This window comes from Urocitellus parryii, chromosome 2 (assembly GCF_045843805.1).
Source record: "Urocitellus parryii isolate mUroPar1 chromosome 2, mUroPar1.hap1, whole genome shotgun sequence".
In the NCBI taxonomy this organism is placed as follows: Eukaryota; Metazoa; Chordata; class Mammalia; order Rodentia; family Sciuridae; genus Urocitellus; species Urocitellus parryii.
In genome coordinates, this window is record NC_135532.1 from 166845075 (window position 1) to 166872330 (window position 27256).

The 27256-nt window shown below is 39.1% G+C and overlaps 1 non-coding gene across 1 annotated transcript; it reads left to right on the forward strand.

Annotated features, from left to right (window-relative positions):
- The first annotated feature begins 15282 nt into the window (after positions 1–15282).
- On the forward strand, positions 15283–15355 carry Trnaa-agc (transfer RNA alanine (anticodon AGC)). Its single transcript has one exon. It is a non-coding gene; the product is annotated as a tRNA-Ala (tRNA).
- Positions 15356–27256: the final 11901 nt, after the last annotated feature.

The following is a 27256-nucleotide window of genomic DNA, read 5'->3' on the forward strand; positions in this document are numbered from 1 at the left end:
AGAGAAAAAATACATATTTTTAAAAAATTTTTAAAAATTACAAAGGGAGAATATGGCATTTTTATTCCTAGGAGGAGAAAGGGCATAGAAAGCAGCCTTAATTTCTAGTGTGACCATACTACACAGAGCAATAGAACAACAGAGAAAAATGAGCTTCACTGGGCTTGAACTCCAGGCACATGAGGAACTGGACTGGAGCAGAACCATAAGGAACAAGAGATTCCTGCAAGGAGCACCATCAGTTGTGCTACCTATAATTTCCCAATTTGGCATGGACTAGCAGTTTCCACCTCTGGGGAGAGAATTTGGAGGAAGAAAACAACAGGTAGCATAGCCAGGAGAGAAAATGAACCACCAGTCTTGGTTTCAGTGTCCACTAGGAGAGAGGTTAGCAACTGACACCAAACCCACTGTGTCTGTGCTTATGGGTATTTTTTAAATCTCTTTTCTATCTTAAATAAATTGAGAACAAAAACTATACACATTTAGAATAATGCCTTGTTATCCACAGTGGAATGGTCCCAGACCTCCTGCAAACACCAAAATCTTTGAATGCTCAAGTGCCTTATATAAAATGGCATAGTGTTTGCATTTATTCTGCACATACCTCCTGCTACATACTTTAAATCATTTCTAGATTGTTTGTATTACCTAATACAATGTAAATGCGATGCAAATGGTTATTACATTGTATTGTTTAGGATCAGAAAAAAAGTCTGTACACCTTCATTACTTCACAATTTTTTCCCAAATACTTCCCATCTGCACTTGGTTGAATCAATGGAGGGCTTTCTATAATAGTAACTTTATAATTACTGAATACATAAAATACCCTAAAAGCATTTTTTTCCAGAATAATTTTACTTGCATTACATCGTTTTTTTATTGACTTTATGGTGTGACTTACAGTGACCTGAGTCAAGTTAAGGAAAGAGACCCAACCTACATTCACAGTCACTGTCCTGGAAGGCAGCTTCCGTGAGCACTCTTTACATCTAGCAGAATAAGTTTGCTTCCCTAGTCCCAGTCTGGGATAAAGCTGAAATAACAACACAGAGAGTCAGGAGGCAAATAGATCAAGGAGAACAGAGTTATAGCAAAGAGGGAATTAAAGGACTGAATATGAACTCATGTTTCTTCATCTCCTCACCCAATTCTGTAACATATAGCTGAATGCTTTTCTCTCCCATAATTTCAATTTAACCCTTCACCTGTGCTGGGTCACTCTAATAAAACAGTTTCCTCTCTCCACAACAGCTCTGCCCCCAAGACTGAAATTGACTGAAACACTTTCGCATTACAGATGCCAAGCAAAACAGTAGTAATGCAAAATTTACATAGACGAGTGGCCAGTTTTCTTCTAAAAATTACATGGAGAAAATGATAAAAAGTAGGAAAAATATAATGTGTAAATATTCATTTGTTGAATTAATAAATATTTATTGATTGTCAGATGAACAAAATACACACTATCCTCTTGGAACTTATGGTCTAGCAGGGTGACAAATATTAAACAAATAATCTTATAATTCTATGACAAGTTCTATAAAGAAAAAGCATAGTATGAAATAAATACAAACATAAAAGTGAAAAATATGGTAGATAAAGCAAATCTCACACAAAGAAATCAAAGTGTTCAAAGAAAAAAAAAACAACTTAGTGTCTCAGTTTACACTACACCTGCAAAAATATTTCGAAAGTACTAATATGAAGTTTTTGAATGTGTTCATTCTAAATCATACACTCTGAGGAAATGCCACCATATTAAAAATGTATTAATACCATAACTTCCCATAATAGGAACAGGGAAAGGTCGGCCTATAACTGTCACCACTGCATTTTGTAACTTCCTTTAAAAGGTCTTGGCACATGGTTCCTCAGTCCACCTACTGGACTATATTGATCCTGGGTCTCATTTACAAAATATCTTGGACTCATGCCACAGTAATATATGGATAAAGAAAGGCACCCCATGCCTTCTCTGACCTCAATATAGAATTCTTTTGTGCTATTTGGCTTACATTTATTCAGTTCTACAAAACTATCTTCAAATATTTTGAAAAACCCAACATTTCCTAAAACTGAACTATAAAGAGACATCAGAAATAGATCTAATTAAAATTCTGTTGTGACCCTAACATGAGAAAGAGCAGTTTATTCATCAAGATTTTCAAAAGTCGGGTTGGGGATGTGGCTCAAGCGGTAGCGTACTCGCCTGGCATGCGTGCGGCCCGGGTTCGATCCTCAGCACCACATACCAACAAAGATGTTGTGTCCGCCGAGAACTAAAAAATAAATATTAAAAATTCTCTCTCTCTCTCTCTCCTCTCTCACTCTCTTTAAAAAAAAAATTAAAAAAAAAAAGATTTTCAAAAGTTTAGGTTGTTGATATTCTCAAAAAGTTCCAAGTCCCCATCATTGAGCCACCAGCAATAAACACCCAGGCGGCAAAGATGGAGGGAACAACAGACCCTGCTTGGACTGTACCTCCTTCTGCTCTCCCCTATCACACACATCCAACCATTCTACCAGATACTGAAAACCAGATACCACCGAGACACCATCTATGCTTATGTTAGAGAAGAAGTGAAATAAATATAGCATTGTTCCTGCTCTCAAAAGTGCATAATTTTGTTGGGAGAGTCTCACATATGACTAACCAGAAATCACGGTAGGTACAACACTGTTAGCCCAAGGTACAAAGACTGTCTATGGAAGCCTCACAAATGGAGAACTGATTCTGCAACGGAAAAGCCAAGAAAGGTGTAAGACAACTGCAGAATCGGAGCCCTGAGGGGTGAGAATAAAGGAAAAGGCATTCTAGGGTGAGGCGTGAATATAATGAAAGGCCTAGGAAGTCAGAGGAAGGCATATAAAAATTACCTCTGTGAATAGAATATAGGACTGGGAGAATTTTGTTAAAAATTAGAAAGGCCATTTAATTTCTGATAAATGTGAAGTTTCTTCTGTAGGGAGTGAGGAGCTAATGGAGGTTTAGCAGATAGGGAATAACAGGAAGTTGGCTACTCAGTCTTTCAGTTTTTAGGAAAGAAACTCTACGTACCTGGAACTATGTGGAATTAACTGGAAGAGCAAGAAAAACAAGTGAGAAAGAATCCTAGAATACCAATTAGAGTGTACATTCATTTCTATTGCTGTGAAATACATGATCATAAACCTAATAGCTTAAAATAACACACTTTAATCATCTCAGTTTCTGTGGGTCAGGAATCCAGGTTTAGACATGCTCTCTGCTTGGGGTTTCACTAGTCTGTAATCAATGTGTCAGCTAGGAATATGGTCTTATCTGAGGCACAACTTGTGAATAATCTGCATTCAAGCTCACCCAGGTTGTTGGCAGAACTCAGGTTCTTACAGAAATAGAATTGAGGGCTTCCATTTCTTGATGGCTACCATCTGTCCTGTTTTCTGAGGCTGCCCCAGGTTCTTTGACACATGAATCTTTCCAGCTTGGTCACTTGCTTCCTTAAGCCAGCAGAGGAGAAAGAATCTTCCATGTAATGCATGGAATCACACACATTCTATCACCTGTTCTGTGTTCCTTTAGTTAGAAGCAAGACATAAGTCCTGTCCACAAACAAGGTGAAGATATAGTACATAAGTTTTAGATACCAAGAAGCAGGAATCATGGGGACCACCTTAAGAGTACAGACTACCATATAATGCTACTGCAAGTTGTAGCCAAGAAATAATAAGACTTGGGCAAAGGCAATGGAAATTAAATAATGACTGATAGGACACATATGACTACAGAGCCTATAGGCAGAGTCTGAGACACAGGGCAGGATATATTGAAGTTGCCAAACATGGACAAGCTGAGGAGGTGTAGTCAGTGGCTTAGTGAGTTTAAGAATCCCTAAGAAGCTTGTTAAAGAAGCTGATTCCCAACAACCCTCCTAAATTCCGATTCTGTAAAGACCAAGGAATCTGTACTTAAAGAAGCATTCCTATAGGCCCTGTACTGGGAAATAAATGCCAATACACTAGGAAGACAGAAAAAGAAAGAAGTTCATTTGAGTTTAGCTCAGCAGATGTTCATTGAGTATGTGACAAAATACTGTGGAGCCAAAGATGAAAAGACAAGTTTTCTATGAATGAATCCAAAATCTACTGGGAGAGGTGGACACCTGGGCAGAGCATTAAAAGGAATCACAGGGAAGGAACCAAGAGAGGCTGACAAGTAGGGCTTTAGAAGGGAGGAAGCACTGGAGAGTCTACCCATCGTAGATGTTTCCCAAAAGAATAACTGGTATTTCTAGAATTAGAACTATCTCACTTAATCCAAATAATAACTCCCATTAGGTAAGTGCTGTTGTTTTCTCACTTTATATATTAGTAAACAAAACCTTAGGGAAGCTAAGTTGCCAAAGTCCCTCAGAAAGTAAGTGTGGGAATCTGACAGATCTGAACTCTTAACCATTACACTTTATAACCTAGCAAGAGTTTTTAAGGATCAGTGGTAACTTCTACCATAAATAAGTTAACAGGAAGGGGTGGAAGGGAAAACAGATATTAGGAGTTGGGTATAAGGAAATGACACTGTAAAATAATTTTTCAAAAGAGTTTGATTCTGGGCTGGGACTGTAGCTCAGTGGCAGAGCACCTGCCTCATCCATGTGAGGCACTGGGTTTAATCCTCAGCACCACATAAATAATAAATAAAGATATTGTGTCCAACTACAACCAAAAAAAATATATTAACAAAAGAGTTTGATTCTATTCAAACTGCATTTAAATTATTCCTCAAGGAAAATGCACAGATCTTACATAAGAAATAATTTTGCCAGATACAGCTAAACACAAAGTATGCCAGAAGATCAGTGAAGAAAAAAATATCAATGCTCCATCTAAATCAAGGAAGCCTTTGTTTTCATTAAAGGGACACTGTCATGTTCTGTTTTTCTTTAGTTGAATTTTAACCATTAGATGGTGAATAGAAGGGACAAGTAGTTAAGAGAATACCTTATCACCCTTAGTGTGATAAAGAACAACAGCTAGAGAAAAGCCTCAAGTGGAAAATACTTATTTTGTTTCTTCCAAAAGAACCACTGAACTCGAGGGAGGACAACCCAGAAGGCTTTGCACTCCGGAAGCAAACTCAGTGCTGCCACAATCCAGATCAGGCTTTAATTAGTACTGAACACCACAGAGAATATGTTCTTCTATGTCCAAAGTCTATAGTTTCTTCAAAATAGGCTTCAGATTGTAGGTCCTGTGTTAGAAAAATATGTGATCCATGCTTATCCTCACAGCTAGACAGGTTTTAATACAGCATCATATTTTGGCATACAGAATAATATCAAAGGTCAAATAAACTGAGAACTTCAATCATTTTCTATCAGCTGGGCTGGGAACTCAGGTAAGTGGTCCAAGGCCTTCCATGGCATGGTAGCAGCTGCTGAAAGACCAGATATAGCTTTTATATAAAAATAACTAGCTTTCTGAATCATATTTCTCAATTTATCTGTGTGATACATCAGTCTTTTTAGTTATGTTTAGTGTTCAGCCCATGACAAAGCAGTATGTGGTCCTACTGCACATGATCAGTTTATAACTTATACCACCTTACAACTCACCAAGGAAGGCATGCAATGCCTGAATGGTCTACACCCTAGTCAATGAGCTGAGGTCACTGATCATCTTCTTGGATTTCATAGCTACATCAAATCACTATAAAACATCTACACACTCAGTTCTCCACTCATCTCATCAGAGGCTGGGAACAATTCACCTACTGAAGTATCCTGGAAAGCACCACATAGAAGATGGGCTTTGAGGGTCTGAATCACTCTCACAGCCACATGTATGCCATGTGATGTGACTAAGGAAGAACAGACCAACAAGAGGAGAAACAGCAAAGGTCCTCCACAGGAGAGGACATGGCTGAATCTGTCAGTACAAACAGGTCACCAACTCTGTGAGAGGAAGGTCCTTCTCCCAAACCTGCCTCAAGCCAACAACCAGCTCTGGGCTGCAGCAAAAGCACTACAAGTGTCTGCAAACAGGGCCCCATGACCACATCCATGAGGAAGTCAGGCTGTGAAATGATTTTAGGCTCAACGTATTTTCTCCAAGCTGGCCTGGCCTGCCCTGCTCCCAGGAAAGAGTCAGAAACCACTTAGCTATTATAATTATGCATATGAAAGCAGCATCTCAGAGAAACCACCACTTTCCCCACAAAAGTGCCCTGAAGGTACCAGAAGAAAACCTTAAATTCCCTTAATCCTTGGGATAGTTTTTCTTATATTTTAACGGTTTTTATCTTTTCTGAAAATGGTATTCATGTACAACCACTATGTATGCTCTGCATGGTGATGTTCCATTTTTGGGCCTCAATTGTGTTTAAACTGATATTTTCTAGTTGATGACATTTTTAGATGGAGCAACATAGGTATGTAATTCCCTTGTAAATCAAAAGCATGTGATATTTCATTTCCCTTTGGCAGCCTTGTTTGAAAGAAGGCTCGTTTCCATCAGAAAAATAGATGAGGGCTTGGTCAAATTCGTCGATGAATTTTTACCTTTACCTTGATGATTTTATTTTAAAATACTTAATTGACAAATTAAATTATAGATATACAGGCTATACAACATGATACTTTGATATATACAATGAAACTAAAACATGCATTCCCATCCATGGTTACCATCTTATGTCTGTGCACAAACACACACAACGTGCATAGGTAGTAAGGACACTTGAAATCTCTTATCAAATTTCAAGACAACAAAACAACATTTGCCATGTTGTTGTACATTAGATCCCTAGAACTTATTTATTGTATAACAGAAGTTTCTACTCTTTGACCAGTATCTCTCAGTATTTATTGAGATCCTGCTATGCCAGGTACCTAAGGCTTCAATTGTATTAATTCATTTAAGCTTTATAATAACCCTCTGTGGTTGGTGGTCATTTTACAGATGAGGAAAATGAGGCACAGAGAGGTTACTCAATTGTCCCCAATATCACACAGCTTGCCAATGTTGAAGCCATTCAGGGATTAAAGTAATGTTGATAACCGACTGCCTCATAAAACCGCTCATCAAAATCAAGTTCAACTATTTATTGAAGTAAGGAAGAACATTCTTTTGATAGATTCTTATTTTCTAGAAGAGATATTTATGAGACTTGAGGATCTGATTCAAGGCATGTATTTAAATTTAAATGCAGGGGCCTGACTCAAATTGGACCAAATTCCTGACCTAGTGGTTTAGGATGAATGGACACCGCAATGAAAAAAAGGTCCCACGCAAGTCTCAAAGGATACAGTGAGTTGAATCTAAAAAAATCTACTGACCTAGAAGAGGCTTATTTGCTCTAATAAGGAATCGCTGAATAAACTTTTATTAGATAAATGGATGGTCAGAAAATTGCCTAAACAAATAATTATTTGCAACATCATAATCCTGGGCAAGAGCTTCCTGGAATTGGGCATGCCACCACAGACAGTGATCTGTAGGTCTGCAGATGGGTTGGGTCCTCAGCAGGTGGTTGCTGCCCATACTCATAAACACACCATAGGTTCAGCTTCCCAAACTGACTGGCTGCAAGAATTTGACAAAATAATGTATGTCAACATGCCTTATGAGCTGTGAAGCACTGGGTCAACGTCAGCTGGCAGTATTGTTCATAGCAGCAGTCCCTGCACTTCCTGACTTCTTAAAGGCTCACTACTTGGGCCAGAGCTTAATGACATGGTTGAGGAAAGCAACTGAGCCTAGCAGTTCTCTGCAGCAAGGCTCACCTTGAGTTAATCAGAAAGGAAGCTTGGCAAAGGGATCAAAGCACAACTTGGCACTAGGAAAACCCACATTCTCTGCATTCCTGAGAAAAGTGAACACCCAGCTGTGAATTTATTGACTCTCCCTTAAGAAGTTCTAATGGAATAAATTTTGCTTTCTTGGTGCCTGCTAATTAGACAATTATTTAACTCTGTTTCTTTTTTTAATGACTCTCTGCTGTTGTTTGAAGACTTCTGTCTATTATTTGTAATAAAAACCTCTGTCACATTTTTGCCTCATTATCCTTAACAAATAGTGCATTCCCCAGTCCCAATCCCTGGGTCCCTTAGTTCTCCCTCCCCCCAGCACCTCCCTAGTCTAGAGCTCCCAGAGTTTCAAAGACCAGCTGTTATCATTTTGTTGACTGAGAGATTTTTAGAAACTTCTATCACAGGCACAAGGCTCCATGGGGGGCTGTTGAATTAAATATCAGCTCTTCAAACAGGAATTAGCTCAGAGAACAAACGCAGCAGGAATACAAGGGACAAACACAGGCAAATAGCACAGTCCTCCCACTCAGCGACTGAGAAACTGGTCTTCTGGCCCTGCCCTGGAATTCAGACTGGAGATCCCAGGCCACTGGTGACCCTCCTTGGCCACCATGATTCCCATGGCTCTTCCCAGGGCTGGAGACCACTCCTTTCATCAAAGGGAATGATCCTTCCTGTTTTCCCCCATGGTTTAGTCAGCCTCACTTGAGCACCCCAAAGGATTTTTTTTCATTGAGCTGCTATTTCTTCAGAGAGCAGAAATGGGAAAATAAGAAAATAAAGGAATAAACATTTGAAAAGTCAAGTTATATGCCAGTCTCTCCCTGCAAGGTAGGTACTATTTTCCTCTCATTTTATAGTAGTCCCAGAGACACTGGATCCCTGCTTCTTAAAGCATGGCCAGTGTTGGTTTTGTGTGTGCAACACTGTGTGTACAGTCTCAAAGGGGCCTTTACTCAGGCCGACCGTACTTGCTTTATTGCTCTGTTGTCTTGAAATTCTTAATAATTTTATCTTTAACTTGCGATTTGTATTTGCAGTCCAGTGGGACAGAGAACATGCCCAGTGCAGCTATGGGCAGCAATATATTCACAACCCATTCCCATCTAGTGTTTGTGATGCCCATAAACACAATGCTCTGCTGGCCCCACGATGGTGAGTTCAGGGAGACCCAAAGGAAGTCCAAGGTAAGCAAGAGTGCTGGCAGCCTCTAGAAGCCAACACGTGCTTTGAACACAGAAAGAGGGAAATGGCATCCTAGGAAACAACCAATGAACTCTGTCATCCCTATGTTAGCTACATACTGAAAATGGAGAAAAGGAAAGGCAGGGCAGCCCACAGCCCCTTTTCCTTCCATTCCTTCCTTACTCACTTGTGCAACTGAACCCAAAAATAGAGACTATTGTAGACGATGTGAACATCAAGAGATGAAGTAAAAGTAGTTGAGTTAGTTTTGTACAGTAATGCTACTACTGCTATACACATTAAGAGTGAAATACATATGGATGAACCAGCTTTGAAATACAAATTGTATAATTTTGGTAATTCCACATATGAGTTAAATGTTCTCAAATTTGCATTTAAAAGTGCTATTGCATAATAGCACTTTAAAACTTATTCCAATATTAAATAACAAACACCATGAGGAGCTGAGAATGTGACCATGGGAGAAAGAAGTTTGTTTTAGTGCCTTTAGCTGTACTTTGTTCCTGCTTCTTGAACAAGGGGCCCTACATTTTCATTTTGCACTGGACCCTGCAGTACCCATCCTACCTGTAGCATCAGATGACCTGGGAGCCTCTTAGAAATTCAGAATCCCAGGATACTCCCTGGATTCATTCAGTTAGAATCTGCATTTTAACTTGATTGTTTGGTGATTTATGTGCACATTCAAGTTTGAGAAGCACAGGGTTAGAGAATCTGCTCAATAATTCACAAATATCCAAAAGAGGAATTGGGATCCACACCCCAGCAGTCTGACTCCAGTAGATGTGAGTAACCACCACTCTTCGTTGTGGGACTATGAAGTTAATTCCTTATTATCATCAATTTATGGATGTAGAAACAGCATGGAGTGGTCAATGGACTCATCCAAGGTAATAAGTTACCAACTAAAGAGCCACAAGATCGGACTTAGAAACAAATCTGTCTGGTTCCATATCTGGGGTGTTTTGTTGACTCCAGTAGTTTCCAAATAAGAATGGACATCAGAAACAACTGGAGGGTTTGTTAAATGCAGATTCTTGTGCTCCACCACAAACACAGAAAGTCAAATCTCTAGGTTGGGTCTTGAAAATCTGCATATCTAAAAACAGAGGTTCTAAAACTTGGGTGCACAGTAGCACAACCAGGAAAGCTCTTTTAAAATCCCAATACCTGGGCCACATCTTAGAACAATTGAATTGTCATTGCTGGAGTTAGGACTCAACATCAGAGCTTCAAACCACTTGTGAACCACTGTTTGAAAATACTTCTGGGTGATACTCATGGATTTGGGAATCCTGCTTTCCACCTGCATGTGCACCTGTTCAAAGGACTTCCTGCAGGGCTTCTGTGTACACAGGTTAGGAAGAAGTGACTAGTAAGCAAGCAAACAAAAGATGTGGGATTTCAAGGAACCAATTTCATGTCTAGAGCCAACTTAATCAGCCAGCTCCAAATGTGGAAAAAAATGCAATATGTACTCAGGATCACTGGTGTATATTTTGTTGATAAAACTCTAAAGTGTATCAAAGACCATTAGCAGCCCCAAAGCAAGAACTCTGTACTAAATATTTATATCTGTACTAAATCAATATTTTTATCTTCAGGACTAATGATATCCACTAGTCTTCATTCTGGAACTCTTGTCAGATGACCATGTTAAGAGACAGAGGAGCTATTTGTAACAATCAAGGAGACCACGGAAGCAAGGATTCCAAGACCCACCAAGGCCAAAGGAAGAAAGGGAGGAGCCAGTGATATCATAAACTGTTGGCAGAGAACTCAGGAGCCCAGGGTTAGAATACCACCAGAGCTCAAGAATCAAAACCCTCTTTTAAGAACCAACTTCTGCCTATAGCATCTGGCCTAATACAAAATTTCTTAAAGCTTATTGCAAGACCAATACCTGCATATGAATCACCTAAGTGCTTACTTAAACCTGAACAATTTCCAGCCCCACTCCAAATCCCCAGATCACCATCACTTGGGGATGATGCATTTGAAAAATAAGTTGCCCATAGTGATTTGTATACATGTTTAAATTTGAAAATAGCTGTTCTGATAAATCAATCAGTGTTAGACACAGGCATGTCCACCAAGCTAGTATCAGGCTGGAGAAGCTCTAGAGGTTAATCAGCTGGTTTACCCTCCCCCCACCCCCACCCAGAACCACACTGAACCTCTTTCCTATCTGTTTCAGAGTTAATTGGAGGTTGTTGTATTTGTGTCCCAAAATGTACAATATTAGCCACGAAATGGACCTTAGACATTTTATGCATAAATATGACCAATAAAGAGGTCACTTACACATTGCTCTCTCCTAAATACGTCCAACTGCCCTACTTTGTAAAGTTTCAGTAACATAGAAAAGATGTTTGGTATTGAACCAAAACCTACTCTCCAGGCTACAGAATAGATGGTGCCATATCCACCCTCAGGTGCTATCCAGAATAAGTCTTATCTCATCCACAGGTTAATCTTTACATGCTACAAATATATTTCACATCCCACTCAAATCTTTCATTTATCAAGCTGAATAATTCCATGTCCTCTATTTTTTTCTTTTTATTAAATTGCCTTAAAATTCTGTTTGTATATCGTCTATGGAATATGTATTATGGTTTGGGCACATGTCTTTTTAATGAACCTAAGTAGAATTATGAATAGCTCATCCTGTTGACTATTTTCTCCTCAAACACAAGATTAAGAGCTGTACATCTCTCTCTGGGCATCACTCACTTGTTTCTTCTGTGCTATGGTTTCTGCATGCCTTCTCCTGCCCCAGTCTTATTCATTTCCATTGTTGTTTTATACACACCCCTCTCCCTCTTTATCAGTGTCCCTTTTTTTCTTTTCTTTTCCTTTTTTTTTTTTTTTTTTTTTTTTTTTGGTACCAGGGATTGAACTCCAGAGCACTCAACTGCTGAGCCACATCCCCAGCCCTATTTTGTATTTTATCTAGAGACAGGGTCTCACTGACTTGCTTAGCACCTCGCTTTTGCTGGGGCTGGCTTTGAACCCACCATCTCCTGGTTCAGCCTTCTGAGCCTCTGAGATTACAGGCATGCACCACTGTGCCCAGCTGTCTGCATCCCTTATTAAACTGAAAGAGGAACTTTATCCTACCCATTAAAACAACACAATACACAGGACTTATTTTTCAGGAGTTTACCATCCTAGAATTTTACAAGAGTTTATCCATTAATAGTGTCTTTAGTTGAAATCCTATTATACTGACAATACCTCATTTAAATCATTTACCATTGAAGGATGTTTTCCTCCTTCTCAGGCTGAACAGACCTATGACAAGGCAAATACTGTTTCCCAAATAGACTAAAGTTGCCTTCTATGTCCATTCACTGCGCTTGCTTAGAGTGCTTGTTGTGTTGTTAAAGGCAGTCTTATCACAGGAGACTCAGAATATTTGGAATAAACTTGGAGATCATCTAGCACAAAGTTGCCCAAGGAGGTGGTAGCAAATCCTAACTATTTTATGAAGGAAGAAACTGAGGTCTAAGGAAGAAACTGAGGTCTAGAGGGGTTCAGTAACTTGCCCAGGGACACAAGCTAATTATAGCCTCAGAGCTGAGTCAGAAACCCCAGGTGTCCTGACTCCCAGGCTGGCTCTTGCCAGTGTCCATGCAGGCCACACTGTCTGCAGCACAGCAGAGGGCTGTGAGTGGGCTCCTACAGCTGTCTCCTCCTCCCCCAGCCTCCAGTTCTCTGCAGCAGAGCACACAGACCCAGTCTGTATTGGCGCTTCAGAGCTACAAAGCCTGCATTATTTAACACTGGCTTTAGCTATCTGGGATGGAGAATAAATAGCACTATAATAAAATCCATAAAATATACCAAATTGGATTTTTTTTTTTCAGGGATGGCTCCAAGCACAAGTTGGTAATCAAAAGGTTTTCTGAAACACTGGAAATACTGTTTGCTGTGTGGAAGTTTCTCCGAATCTTAAGAGCATCCCTGTTCTCCATCACCCACTGGTTGAATACGGTAAAAGAGACATGAGTTACTCTCAATCAAGAGGAAGGAGGGTGCTTTCAAAAGGCCTCATAAAGAATGCTTTCTCCTCACTTCTTCAAGAGCCATTCCTGCCTTAAAGATGAAGCTCTTTAGTCCTCTGGGTCTCCTGTATTCCCAGGGCAGCAGCAAACTGAGAGAAGAGATGGTAGACGTAATTTCTAGCAAGGTGAGGAAACTATCAGTGATAGCAAGGGACAATGTTCACTATGCCTTTATAGATATTTGGGTTTGCAGGGCTGCTGAAAATGAAGCCTCCCTCTTCCTCACTCATTTGGCCACGATTCAAATGTTATCCCCAGGTAATACCTCCCTTAAGGTATTCAATTAACCCTGTTTCCCATCAGTACAGCACAGTCAAGGGAGAAGCAAGCAATTAGCATATGGACCTCCATCATGATTTTCCTATTAGTGCAGTTCTTTTTAAAGAAAGTTTGCATTTCAAGAAGGAATAATGAGCTTAACCAAGTACCTCTTTTTTAACCAAGTTCCCAGGGAAGTAACCGAAAGGATATTGATCAAAGGATGAAATAAGAACAGAGATAGCACATAAGAAAGACAGAGATCAGGGCATCAGAAGTTTGAAGAAAGCCTGTAAAAGAGAAGGAAGGAGGAATGGTAGAGGATATCCCCACCCCAAGCACTAGAGGCAAGAGGTGTTCCCAGAAATATTTGGAGATGAGCCAGGCAACTCAGTGCCAACCAATTCACAGAGCAGGAATAGGCTGGGAGGCCACGGGATGAGCTCACTGAAGAATACTTTTTAGACCAAATGAGCCAGAAAAGCATTGACTCCTCTTTCAGGTACACAGAACACAAATGGAAAAACTTTCCTCTGCTGGGATGAGCTTTACAACCACTCCCCAAACAAGATGGAAAATTGTCTGGACAAGGATCAGTGTGTGGGTTCAGAGAGCAGAGAGGGTAGGAGAACAAAATTGAGTGCATTTTTTATACTCCACCTCAAATCCCAAAGGAAAATAAAAGGAGAAGAAGGAGGAAGAAAAGGAGGAATGAGAAAAGGAGAAGGAGATGCTAGAAGAGGAGTAAGAGGGACTGTCCTTCAGATTCTCCTTCCCGGGAACAAGACCCTTCTAACTTTAGTCACTGTGGGTCCACAGATGGAAGGCCTGCTTCACCTCAAGGTGCCTTCATATGAGTCTCCAATAGGAAAAAGTCTTGTGCATACACATCAGCACCTCAAAGGAAACCACATCAGGGCAATATGCTAGCCAATGTCGCCTCATTCATCAGTAATCACGGCTCACTAGACATTCAGCAAAAACTAGAAAGAAGGGCAAACCCGTGACTAAACCAAAACTGACTTGAAAAAAAAAAAAAAAACAGGTGTTATAGGGATCTCATATAAACTTCTAAAAAATTGAATTAATATACCCTGAGAAATCAGAAAAAGCTTCACTTTTATAAAATAAGACATATTGATCCAAAAGTAAAAGCAAAAGAACCAAGAAATTGAAAATGTAACAGGAAAAAATTAGGTGATATTGAGGATAGAATCAAGAAATCTAACATCTATCATAAAAGCTCCAGAAGTAAAATAAAACAGAGATATCAGATGTGGGAAACAAAATGTCCCAAAGTTTGAGACAGAGAAGAATCTTCAGACTAACAGTTTCTACCAGGTGCCAAGCAGGATTTGCAATACAGCTTGATAAAATTTTTAAATTTCAAGAAATGAAGAAAAAATCTAAAAATTTGCAGAGAAAATAAATGCCTACAAAAGAAGATTCAGACAGCATTTTCCCATTTTATTTATCAACCATGTATATGCACATGTTGTAAGCCAAACCCTTTTTTGAGCACTTTTTTTTTAAAGAGAGAGAGAGAGAACTTTTTTTAATATTTATTTTTCAGTTTTCGGCGGACACAACATCTTTGTTCGTATGTGGTGCTGAGGATTGAACCTGGGCCGCACGCATGCCAGGCAAGCACGCTACCGATTGAGCCACATCCCCAGCCCCTTTTTTGAGCACTTTTAAAAATAACATTTTATGTTGGACACAACGGTGCATGTCTGTAATCCCAGCTGCTTGTGAGGATGAGGCAGGATTGCAAGAGCAAGCTTGAGGCCAGCTTCAGCAACTTAGTGAGGCCTTGCCTCGAAATAAAAAATAGAAAGGACTGTGGATATAGCTCAGTGGTAAAGCCATGGTTTAAATCCCAGGGAAGAGGGTGAGGAACAACTTCATCTAGTGAATGTTTGTAAAAAAAATAAAATAAAATTACGGGCTGTGTCTGTGGCTGTGGCTCAGTGGTAGAGCACTCGCCTAGCATGTGTGAGGTCCTGAGTTCGATCCTCAGCACCACATAAAAATAAAGGCATTGTGTCCAACTACAAAATAAAAAAAAATAAATAAATAAAAGAAAATTACTATTGGGCTGGGGTTGTAGCTCAATGGTAGATCAGTTGCCTTGCATTTGTGAGGCACCAGGTTCAATCCTCAGTACCACATAAAAATAAATAAATAAAGATATTGTGTCCATCTACAACTAAAATTTTTTTTTAACTATTATTAATCCTTAAAACTAATACATGTTTAAACCATTAGTCAATGTTCAGGCGAAATTTAGGGATTTATTTTGTTACTTAATATTTGAAAATTTTGCATGCCCCCATGTGGAAAATATACATTAGAAGCTAATACAACATAGTTTAAAAAAAGACACAAAAGACAATATAGGATATAAGAAACTGTGGTAGCCAAATATGAAATTAAGAAAGTAAAAAAGAAAAAAAATTAAACAATGATCCAGTGAACCATGACACTTGGGGAATTCCCTTTTGAGCATCAATAATTTAGTGATACAAGATGTTCTTTCTGTATGGCCAGGCACTAAGCCTGATGCAACAATGGATAATTCACATAATCCTAATACTTGAAAATGCTATCTGGAGGTTTAATTGTTTTAGTAAATCTATAGTCAAAACAACTAAAATTGTCATTACAGAATAAAATGTACATGCAAATGAAAAGTACAATTGTAACAAAAGTTGAAGAAGAAAAAGGGAAGAAAGGTCATGGGAAAATATAAGCAAAATAAGTAGCTCATCCTTCATATTAGGAAATCAACAAATATAGTCTAGCATTATTAAATCAAGAGAAGTGATCGTTGGAGGTTATAAAATGAACATCAGAACATTTAAACATCAGATACACTTAAAATAGTTACTAGGGGTTTTCAGGAAGCACTACACTTTGTGCTCAATTTTTCTGTATTCCTAAAACTTCTCTGAAAACTAAGGTCTATTAATTAGAAAGAGAGAGTGTGTGTGTAGTTACCTGAAAAAAATAGGTGGGTGGCCTTTCTGTGTGGTCTGAACATTTTCATTATAATTACTTTAATAATATGTTGCATATTGAATAAGAATTCAATAACATGTTGAAAGATGGAGAGTTCTTGACCATTATATTTCATCTTTAACATGATTCTTTATATATCTATCCTACCCCATAAACTCTTTGGAAGCTTGTTCATGTGTTTCCTATAGTAATTAACCCTACTTTATTTCTTATATGCAATTAAAATAGTTTTTAAAATATTTTTGAAGAAATACAAACAGGTACAACTATCACTGTTTCTTACTCATTTCTAATTCCATCGATTGCTTCACAATGCAGTATCTAGTAGGACAGATTTTGAAAAGCGATCAAGGTCGTCTGTGCCATCTGCTGCCTGTCTGGGCTTTCTCCTCCCTGTGGCTCCCTGGTTCTTGACTGCATTCCTAAACTTGCCGCCTGTCACTGGCCCTTGCCTGGCAATGGTGGGTCTTGCCACTGACTTGCCACTGCTTGCTCTGAAGTGCAATGGCTGTGATTCCTGATCTCTGGATGTCCTTCCTTGCTGCTGGCAGCCCTCCCATCCTTCTGTCTTTCACTCCCTGATATCCTTGCCTTCACCTTTTCTTTCTTCCCCCTGAACCTCGTCTTCCCACCGCCTCACCACACGTGCCCATCTGTTTTCCTCTGTCCCTTTCCCCATCACTTACCTGGCCATAATATTAGTCTGATGCACATTTTATTTGTTATGTCTATTGATTAAAGTTTTATGAGCCCTGTTCTTAATTAACTTATCATTCATCCTGCTCCCATATAGGACTGTTGTGTAATTCAAACAATAGATACAACGCTGATAAAGCTATTTGTAAATCAATGTTCTGTAAACTGAATCATATTTCAAATATACTACAGGAGCTTGCTAGATAAGAGTCCTATGATGAAAAATTAAAACAATTCCCAATAATGTGTATTCTTGAATATCTAAAGTTTCAGATACCGGCCATGCAAAATAAATCAAACTCATGCTAATATCACCTACCACAATTACTCTGCCACAGTTTTGGTTGATCACCTTAAGACAGATAGTAGATGTGAAAACAGTCTGTAGATGGGGCTAAATGATTCCCCTTTGAGCTCTCCTATATGAAAATGAAAGTGTTGGAAAATGATGGATGAATGAAAATATGCACAAAGTCTGAAAGTTTTTAAATGTAAAAAATGCAAAGAACATTTATTCATTACACACACACACACACACACATACACACACACACACACACACAGATATGCAAGTTTATTTGGTATTATATTCCAGGCATTTTGCTAGGGGCTGATGATAAAATCTTGATTAAGACATAGTGCTGGCCCTCCAGGATTTACAGTCTAATAGGGCACACAAACACATAAATAAATAATCTCAAAACAATATGTAATATCATGAATAACAGTAGAATGTATTTTTTAAATTAAAAAAAAAAAAAAGCTCAGCAGTGGCACCAAGTGGGAAAATCTACAAAAGAGCAGAAACTGAGTCTGTTTTGTTTGTTATTTTATCTCCAGTGTTTAGCACGGAGCCCCACTTACATCCCAGGCACAACAAATATTTGTTATTGAACTGTCAAGTGGTCCACTCTGCTGTGGTGGGAGTTAGAAAGACCAAATCAATGAGGGCTCGGTGAGGAGAAGATGCTTAAACTGGTTCTTCCAGGAAAACAGATGATCTGTTGTAAGAGTGGAAGAAGCAGCTGCAGGTGAAAGGTGTGAAGGTGAGGGGGAAGGGCTGCATGCTTCAGAACTGCAAGCCACTCAGGCCCACCACATGGTCAGCCACAATCATTCACCAAAGCCCTCTCTTGCACCAAGAGGAAAGAAAAACTAACTTCAATCGTGTAGCTCACCCTCTTGCTTTTTTTCTTTAAGGTTTTTCTTGTACTCATCATCCAGTTGCTACCCTCCCTCTTACACCTTTTTGTCCTAATTGGCCCCGTGAGAGTCTGTCTACTAATTCTTCCAACTGCCAACCTCTCTTTCTTATACCTCGAAGTTACTGAACTTTATCACAACTTTTCTAGGTACTTCCCTAATATGTATGTTAAGGCAAAAATATGCTATCCTTTCCAAACTTCCTAGTTTGCCCCTGTGGGACCTCTTACAAATGGTACACTGATTTGATGGGTTTCCATAGGTAGCACCAGGCTGACATCTAGGATTTTCCAAGATAATTTTTATTTCAAAAACTCTATTCTGCTGCTCTTTAAGCCTTCAAAGTCCCTGAAGTTTGAATATTTCATCTTCTATCGATGTCTCCCAGGCTCCTCTCACAGTATGAACGACACAATATTCCTTTGTTCAACCAACGTGTCTCAATTTTTGTTTCAGAAAATTTGAAGCCCAGATTCATAGGTCTTGTCTCCTATGACAATTTGTATGTCCTAACATTTGCTGCAACAACTTCCCTTCTCCAGGGCTGCTGCAGGAACGGGAGCTGCGTGTTTGTCACAGTTGTACAGCATATTAGCTGAAAACTGGAAGCTATCTACATTGCCCTTAGGGAGGGCAGGAGCAGTAATAGAGGCAATGAGCAGGACATAAAGCAACTGGGTTTTGCAGCCACACAGACCTAAATTCAAATTCCATCTTTACCACTTACTAGCTGAGTAACTACCTCGCACTGCAGCCGGTCTTGGCTCATCTAAGTGCTCCTGCTCCACGATCTGAGGGTGAAATAGAGACAGGAGGTCTCCTCACTTTAGCAGATTGTCACCCATCAGTACTTAATGCAGCAACAAAATAAGTACCCTTGGCCTTCCTCAACCCCAAGGCCTCCTCCAACTAACAGCTAAACACACTCCATTTGGAGGCATGACCCACACTCTAACCCTCTTCTCTTCTGAACTGTCTTCTGCAGGCTCTCCCTGCCCTGGGGACTCCAAGCAATCATCTTCCAAAGTGTGATTCTGACCCACACAGCCTCCGCATCTAGTCAGTACTCATCTGAGGGAGGGGCTCTTTGCAAACCTCAAGTTTGCATTCTGACTTCCCAGTTCTCTTTTCTCTCTCACTCCTCAGGAATGCTGCATTACATCATTTAAGTTTGTCCTGCACAGTATATGCCCAGCCCACTGAAGGAAAGCTCTCCTCTGTGACCATGAAACTGCAAGGAATGTCTTTTCCTAAATCACATGGAGACACCAGATGTTCCAACTCTGCCTCCCCTTCTAACCACCTAAATGCACTCCACACAACTCTCTCTCCATTCACCTCCATCAGCCCCTTCTCCTTCCCTTCATTTGCCCGCCCCACATCATCCAGCTGGCTTCACGTCTGCTCTTGTCTTCCATTTTTCACTTCTCTCATGCTTTGGTCATTTTACATTGCATCTTGAATTATACCAGAGCCTCTTTGATTTTGCCTCTTAGTGACTCCAAAACAGCTGAAGCCTGGGGAAGGACTGCACAGCCACGTGTGGGCAGTCATTTTCTAAGAACTAAAATACACACCCAATTTACATGACTATTTGCATTTGTGTATAAATTATACATCAATATGTATCTTCCCAAGAGAGTGAGTTACTAAAATAATTTTGCTACTTTCAAACTTGTCATTGCTCAATTTTTTCCTCTCTCCCCCTTTCGACAACACCCACACAATCTTTTCATTCCTCAGGAGGAAAAGAGAGAGAGCAAAAGAATAAGGTCAGAGTGGAATAAAGAAGAAAATGGAACAAAGGAGGGATCAAAATGAAAAAAGTAAAATAAATAAACGTAATTAAGCTATCAAATACCATTGACATGATCCTGTAAAAATGATTTGGTACAATCTAATCACTCCCTGCTCCTGCGAAAGCAAAATAAATATGAGATCAAACCTATGCAACATCTCCATAATTTGGTTTCAGATAAAAATTATTAGAGTATAAATTCCTCAGAGAGTATCCTTTGTCCACATACTTTGGTATAAATGTGTGGATTCAACCTTTTGGCAATAAGCAAATGTCATAAAATAGCTACACCTGTTTTATACCCACCCTCTTCTGGCTTTCTGCAGCAGTACTACCAAAGGATAAAGCAAGACGAAGTGTGCAGCAGACAATGCTCATCCTACAAACCCACTTCCTTGAGATCATCTCTTCCCTGCCCCACCTCAGCCCACCTTGACTCAGGTCTCCCGGCAGCATGTCTTCACTCTGAACTCCTACACCCTAAAGAAATTGATTTCTTTCTCCTAGGCAGCTGGACTTGGGGTTCAGACACATTTGTACAGTTTGAGCTCTTTCGAACCCAGTTAGCCCTTAGAAGGCAGCCATCTTCAGCTGGACAGAAAGATACACAAAAGAAATTAATGACTGCAGAGAGGAACAAACAAAGTAAGGAGAGAGAGCTTGAGGCTTAAAACATGCCTATGCCTAGGTTCTGATGGGGTGCTAGTTCTAGGTTTCTGCTTCATTTTCTGCCCTTAGGAACTCTGAGACACCTACAAGTCATTAAAATAAGCTCCCCATCTCTGTTCCAGCCAGTTGGAGAAGGTTTCTATCATTTTCCACCAAACTAAAACTATTTAATTCAACTAATACAGAGGCATTTCCAATTTAATTTTGTTATTTCTTACATTTTTAAAATACATCGGAAGTGTTAAAAAAATGTGGCATATATATACAATGGAATATTACTCAGCAATAAAAGAGAATAAAATCATGGAATTTGCAGGTAAATGGATAGAATTAGAGAAGATAATGCTAAGTGAAATTAGCCAATCCCCCAAAAAAACAAATGCCGAATGTTTTCTTTGATATGAGGAGGCTGATTCATAGTGGGATAGGGAGTGGGAGCATGGGAGGAATAGACAAACTCTAGATAGGGCAGAGGGGTGGGAGGGGAAGGGAAGGGGCATGGGGTAATTAATGATGGTGGAATGTGATGATCATTACTATCCAAAGTACATGTATGAAGACACAAATTGGTGTGAATATACTATGTATACAACCAGAGATATGAAAAATTGAGCTCTATATATGTAGTAAGAATTGTAATACATTCTACTGTCATATATAAATTTTAAAATTACATTTAAAAATACATCTGAAGTGTTTTGTGGATGATGAGATTTTCCTTTCTCTTACTATTAAATAAATTTGAATACTTTAGGATGTAGCAAGTTTGTATAAGGAATTTTTCTTAACATTGGCATATTTTCAACCATAAAAATATCAGGAACCACAGAGACATGTATCAGTTTGTGTTGTGCTATAGATATGACTTTGTGAATTACACATCTTAGAAACCAAAATACATTGAAGTTCAATAAAATTCTCACCCCTGGGTCTCAATTTTTCATTTCTGCCATGAAAATACCAATACCCCATTAAATGTGAACAAACACTGGAAATGTGCTAATTCAGTTAATAAATGCATAGAAAGAGCAGAGGCACAAATAATGAAAAAAAGTAGTAAGGAGGAGGCAATGCTAATAGAAAAGAATGTACAACTTAGTGAGGATCCACAGAACCTAGAAAAGGACTCTGCACCAGCCAGAGCAGGTCCTGTTTTCTCTGCCACATTGTGGGGAGCATGCAGAAGCTAATATCAGAACCCCATCGTGCATTTCTTTCAGTTGATATGTAACCAAGGGCCAAGGCTGATACAGGATAAATGTTAAAGATAAATCCTTCACATTGCACAATGTAGAATCAGTAACTCTCTACTAATTTTTTTATGCTTTTGACAAAAAGAAAATATATTACAGACCTTAACTAGAAATTTATATGCTAATTTATGCATCCAAAACAATGTTTTATCCCTATGATATATAGGGACAGACTGGGAGCTATGCCTATGACTAAGAGACCAATCCCTGCCTTTAATCGATATAGGTTTTAGCCGGTCCTATGTTCATGCTCTGCTTTCTCCACTCTGCTAGGAATATAACTAAAGTTGAATTAATAAAACAGAACTACAGATATCATTATTAATATTCTATATCAGGGACTATTAGGTGGTATGTGTTTATATACAGTATACATGTGTGTGTATGTACATGTGTGTGTGGAGAGAGAATTTCTAGAGACTGTATGTTTATGTAGTCATATAAAATATACATATTCATATAAACATATATATTCTCTCTGTAGATCTATGTACATGTTATCTGAGTATAATATATAATTCTATTTACAACTCTACACAGCAGATATTGTACTATCTATATTACAGATCAACTAATTGAGGTCAAAAAAATATAGTGATTTGCCCAAATAACACAGTAAATAAACGAGGGAACCAGGATTGAACCCAACTTTCCCTTACTCCAGAGTCTGTATATTTCTATTTCATTTGAGCTAAACATAAACTACACTACACTGTCTCTGAAAAAAAGACAAAAAGAAAGGCATTCACTCAATCACTCAGTTGCTTATTCATAAATTTTCTTTACTTGTTAAGCATTACCATGTGGTACAACTTCAGGAGATGCCATTCTCAGTGTATCCCATATTAATCCCTTCACTACTGAAACAATGTGACTGAATGTAGACCCTGTCTACTTTTGCACAAGTAACTTTTAATGATTCTAAAGAAACGAAGACAGTCTTCTCCTTCAAGAATCCTATGGTCTGTCTGGAAGATTAAAATAATACCTATTAACTAAACAAAACAAAATATTATAATGCCTCAAGAAAAGTAAAAACACAGAAGACATTCCAAAGCAAGCATCCAATTTCCCAAAGGACTGCTTGAGGAGATTAATAAAGGAGCCCTTTAAATACCATGAGCAATTTGCTAACTGCACAGGTGGCCTGACATGGCCCGCTGCTGCCAAGCACATTCAAAGGCACCACAAGGAAGCCAGGCGAATGAAAAAAGCCTTTTTACATTTTTTAATCTTCTGTGTTGATTTATCTCCTGTGCTATGAGTGGAAGCAAGTCATTTTCCCTCCTCCTCCCAGTCTCACCTCCTCCTCCATTTTAACACACACACAACCTCTACAATTTAAATTTATAATTCGTCTGTGTTCCTTTTCATTTGGATTTCAGTGACTCAGTATTAAAGAATGCAAATATGTGTTCTCTCGCTACCTACCCTAGCTCAACAATCACTTGTCAGCATGCTGACAATTGGTGAAATTAGAGGACATTTGAAAAGACCTATGATTCCAAGAATAGACGTCAGAGAATATTAACAAGTTGCGCATCCATATTTGGATTCAAGTAAACTTCCTTCACGTTATTTCCGTGGCTCCTGGATATCTGATAATGCACTTATGCCTATAAAGTATATTAGGTCAGGGATCCAATTTTGATATTTTTCACATATCTAGCATTATCATTTGCTACAGCTCCATAAAAAATATTAAATTGATGCTAATCATATAGATACGTGAATACACACACACACACACACACACACACACACACACACACAGTCCCCTACCCAGAGATAAACCATTCTTTATTTCCCTCCTTCCATTGGTATCTAACTTTTCGCTCTTGCTGAGGAAGAAAGATATTAATTTTTTGCTCTAGTAGTCAGAAGATTAGAAGCATTAAAACAGATGCACCACAAGTCATGTTTATTTGAGATTTTTCAAAATCTAAAGACCAAAAGGAAGCAAATCTAATTGGTAGATACATGAATCAGGGCCACATTTTCAAATAGACTATTTTCTTGCTCCTAGCTTTCCTCTCCTGCTCTATCCAACACCTCATCTTTGCAAATATAGGGTTTGCTTTATAATAAATCTCAGGAAATCCTCCTCCCTGTCACTCAACCAGCCAGTTGCAGTCTTCAATGGCATGGCACGTCCCTTCACAGGTGGCTACACTTGCAGAGAAGACATCAGAGAATCCCCAGGGAGAAGAAAAAAAAAACAGAAAACAGAAGGCTTTAAAGTCAAATAAAGATTTAAGTGAGAACGGTTGTTTTAGTTAGGGGAGGAAGGAGATTGGGGAAGGTAGCACAGACAAGACAGAGGGACTAGACCTAGAAAATAATTATGCTCTTTAGAACAAAATGAAATGCAGATAATTGATGCCTTAAAGCAAACCAGATCTGCCTGGTCTATTGAAACTTGAGCTACATCAAGTGCAGATCTCGGGGTGCTCTATTTGGATCTTAAGTGTTCCCCAAAGGTCCATGTATTAAAGACTTGGTCCCCAGGGCGGTGCTATTGGGAGATGATGGAAAGTTTGAGAAGTGGGGCCTAGTAGGGGAATAATTAGGTCATGGGGGCTATGCTCCTAAAGGTGGTTGTGGTACCCCAGCCCGTCTTTTGCTTCCTGGTCATGTGGTGAGTGGTTTTTGTTCACCACACTCTCCTGCCATGATATGCTGCCTCACCACAGGCTCAAAGCAACGGAGCCAACAGATCATGGACAGGAATATCCAACACTGGAAACCAGAATAACCCTTTTCCCGTTAAAAGTTGATTACCTTGGGTATGTGTCACAGTCATGGAAAGTTGACTAACACACTGGTTCCATCCAAAAATTGTTGAATTAAAACCTCTGGGTATTGAGCCTAGAAATCTATATGTGTTCAAAATATACCCAGTGATTGAGTTTATTTATGTTTGGAATTATGACCTTATAGGACACACAAATCCAGGCTGTTTCAACCTAGTAGAAGTGGGTTTCAACAATGCTAATGCAGATCCTGAGGCAGGGATAAGTCACTAGGACCCCAGAACCCCTGATTAAGTTGGGGAATTGAGGAGTGGAGGAATAGTAGCTCTCAGTGTGCCGACCTTAACAAGGGTTACAATTTAAACATAAATCCATAGCTCTAGAATTGTGATGAGGCCAGGCCTGGAAATTTTATATATAAATGCAAATATCATATGTGATAAATTAATGGGATGTGTTGACTAGTTGAATGTGAAGTATGAGCAGAAATAATGATATTGAGGCTTGATTTGTGTCCTAGAGCCAGAATCTTCTCTCCACCTGCATAACCACCACCCTTACCCTTACATGGCCCTCTGCAACCTTCAGACCAGTATCCCTGGGTTCACTCGCACCTGTTCCCTTTCCCTCTTCTACTTACATTGTTCTCTTTGTTGCTTTGATTTGCATTTTTCCTCCCACCATTACCCCTATTCCAAGATTCTCAGGAATACTGTATTTTTGTTCCTGGAATATTCTCCATCCCCGACTCATAAACATCACATCTGCAAGAAGCTTTCCCTCACCTTCCGTCTATATCAGGCCCCAAGATATACATTTTCAAGCTCCTGGCTACTTTTCCCTCATACATGTAGTAAGCTATACCTTTGTGATTATATAATTAATATCTAACTCTCCTATTGGAATGTAAACTCTATGCAATAGAGACCATATCTTTCAATGTATAGTCGACTCAGTACTGAGTACAATGTCTGAAATATATGCACTTGTATTTGTTGGGGGAGAAAAAAAAAACAAATACACTTTGGATAGGTGGGAGAATAAGAATACCACTGGAGAAATGAAGAAACCAGGAAGGAAAAAAGAAAAAGTGTTTGATTCTAGGATGAACAATAAGTTGACAGCAGCAAGTGCAGGTGAATTAATAAAAAGAGAATAATAATAATAATTACAATGACATTTGATTTTCATGGATAATTGATAATTTATGTTGTATTCCAGGGCTGAAATAATGAATTAGAACCCATCTAATCATTTAAACAGTAGTTAAATCCTGAGGCCTCCAAATGAAAAGGTACACATAGACAAGAATGTCAGAGAGCCAAATATTGAGTCTGGTTAGGGAGTGGGAGGACTAAATGAGAGAAAGATTAACTGGAAAGATATGAAGCCACGCAGGATGACATACCAAAAGACAGCACAATGGAGGGATTCCCTTATTGGAATTGCCAATGAAGTCAAATGCCACAGAGAGAAGATAAGGTTGATGAGAATGGAACAGAACACTGGTATTGGCACAAGTTTACCTCTTGAAGAGCTGACCATTTGAAATTCTATTATGAAGCATGAGTTGAAAGAATTGGGCAAAGTGATAAAAGTCTATTTTTCAAACACATCCACATGTGTATCTGCAGATGTAATCTCAACCTCTTGAATAGTGTGTCCAGCAGCAGGTAGATTCAAGACTATTAAGACAGCATAATAAAACATAAAATTCCTCCATTATTGTTCTTCCACCTCCACTCAGATGCTTGAGTCCCACTTGGCTTTATTTAACAGCCTCTCCTGCTCTCCTGAGTGATTATTGAACTAGAACACGCATCATGTGTTCAGGTGTGGTTACTCACCTCCTTGTTCTTATTGGACAGGAACTGGGAAGCCACTAACAATGAAGGAGCCTTGCCTAAATCTTCCCCAGGTTGAACCCAAATTGGCTGTCATCTGAAACCAGTATTTCATACATCCTCAATGAATATTTACTGAATCCAATGCCAATGTTATGACCCCTGGTCTATTCTCTGTGTGCCCATTTTTATTTCATCAAAGCAAAATTTGTTTTGTTGTAAATATTTGTGAAATGTTTCATTAAATGCAAAAGCAAAAATCCAAATGCATAGTAGCATTCCTTATTGAGAGGTTAACTGGCAAACCCAGAGAGTGGCCTGGGACAAACACTGAAAAAGTCAGTTAGTGGGGGTTTCTGCTGGTCTAAAATAACAGTGACACCCAGGTTAGTGAAGGTCAAAGAGATCACATTTAGGAGTTCCCATAAGTCATAATGTAGTACCAGAAATCAACACATGTACTCCACCAGCCAGCTTAAAGAAAAGACAAGGCAGCAAGAAAAATGGAATTGGCCCAAAAGTGACAGCCAGAACAGCTACTTTTGTCCAGCATTGATAAGCAGATAGATGAAAATCTGTTTACAGAAAATAACTGTTGCTCCTAACCTTCATTGAAATGTCCCTCTTAAAGATTCAGATGCTCTAAACCAATTGAACTCTTCGAGGGGCAAACTTGAGCCAATACCAGTGGT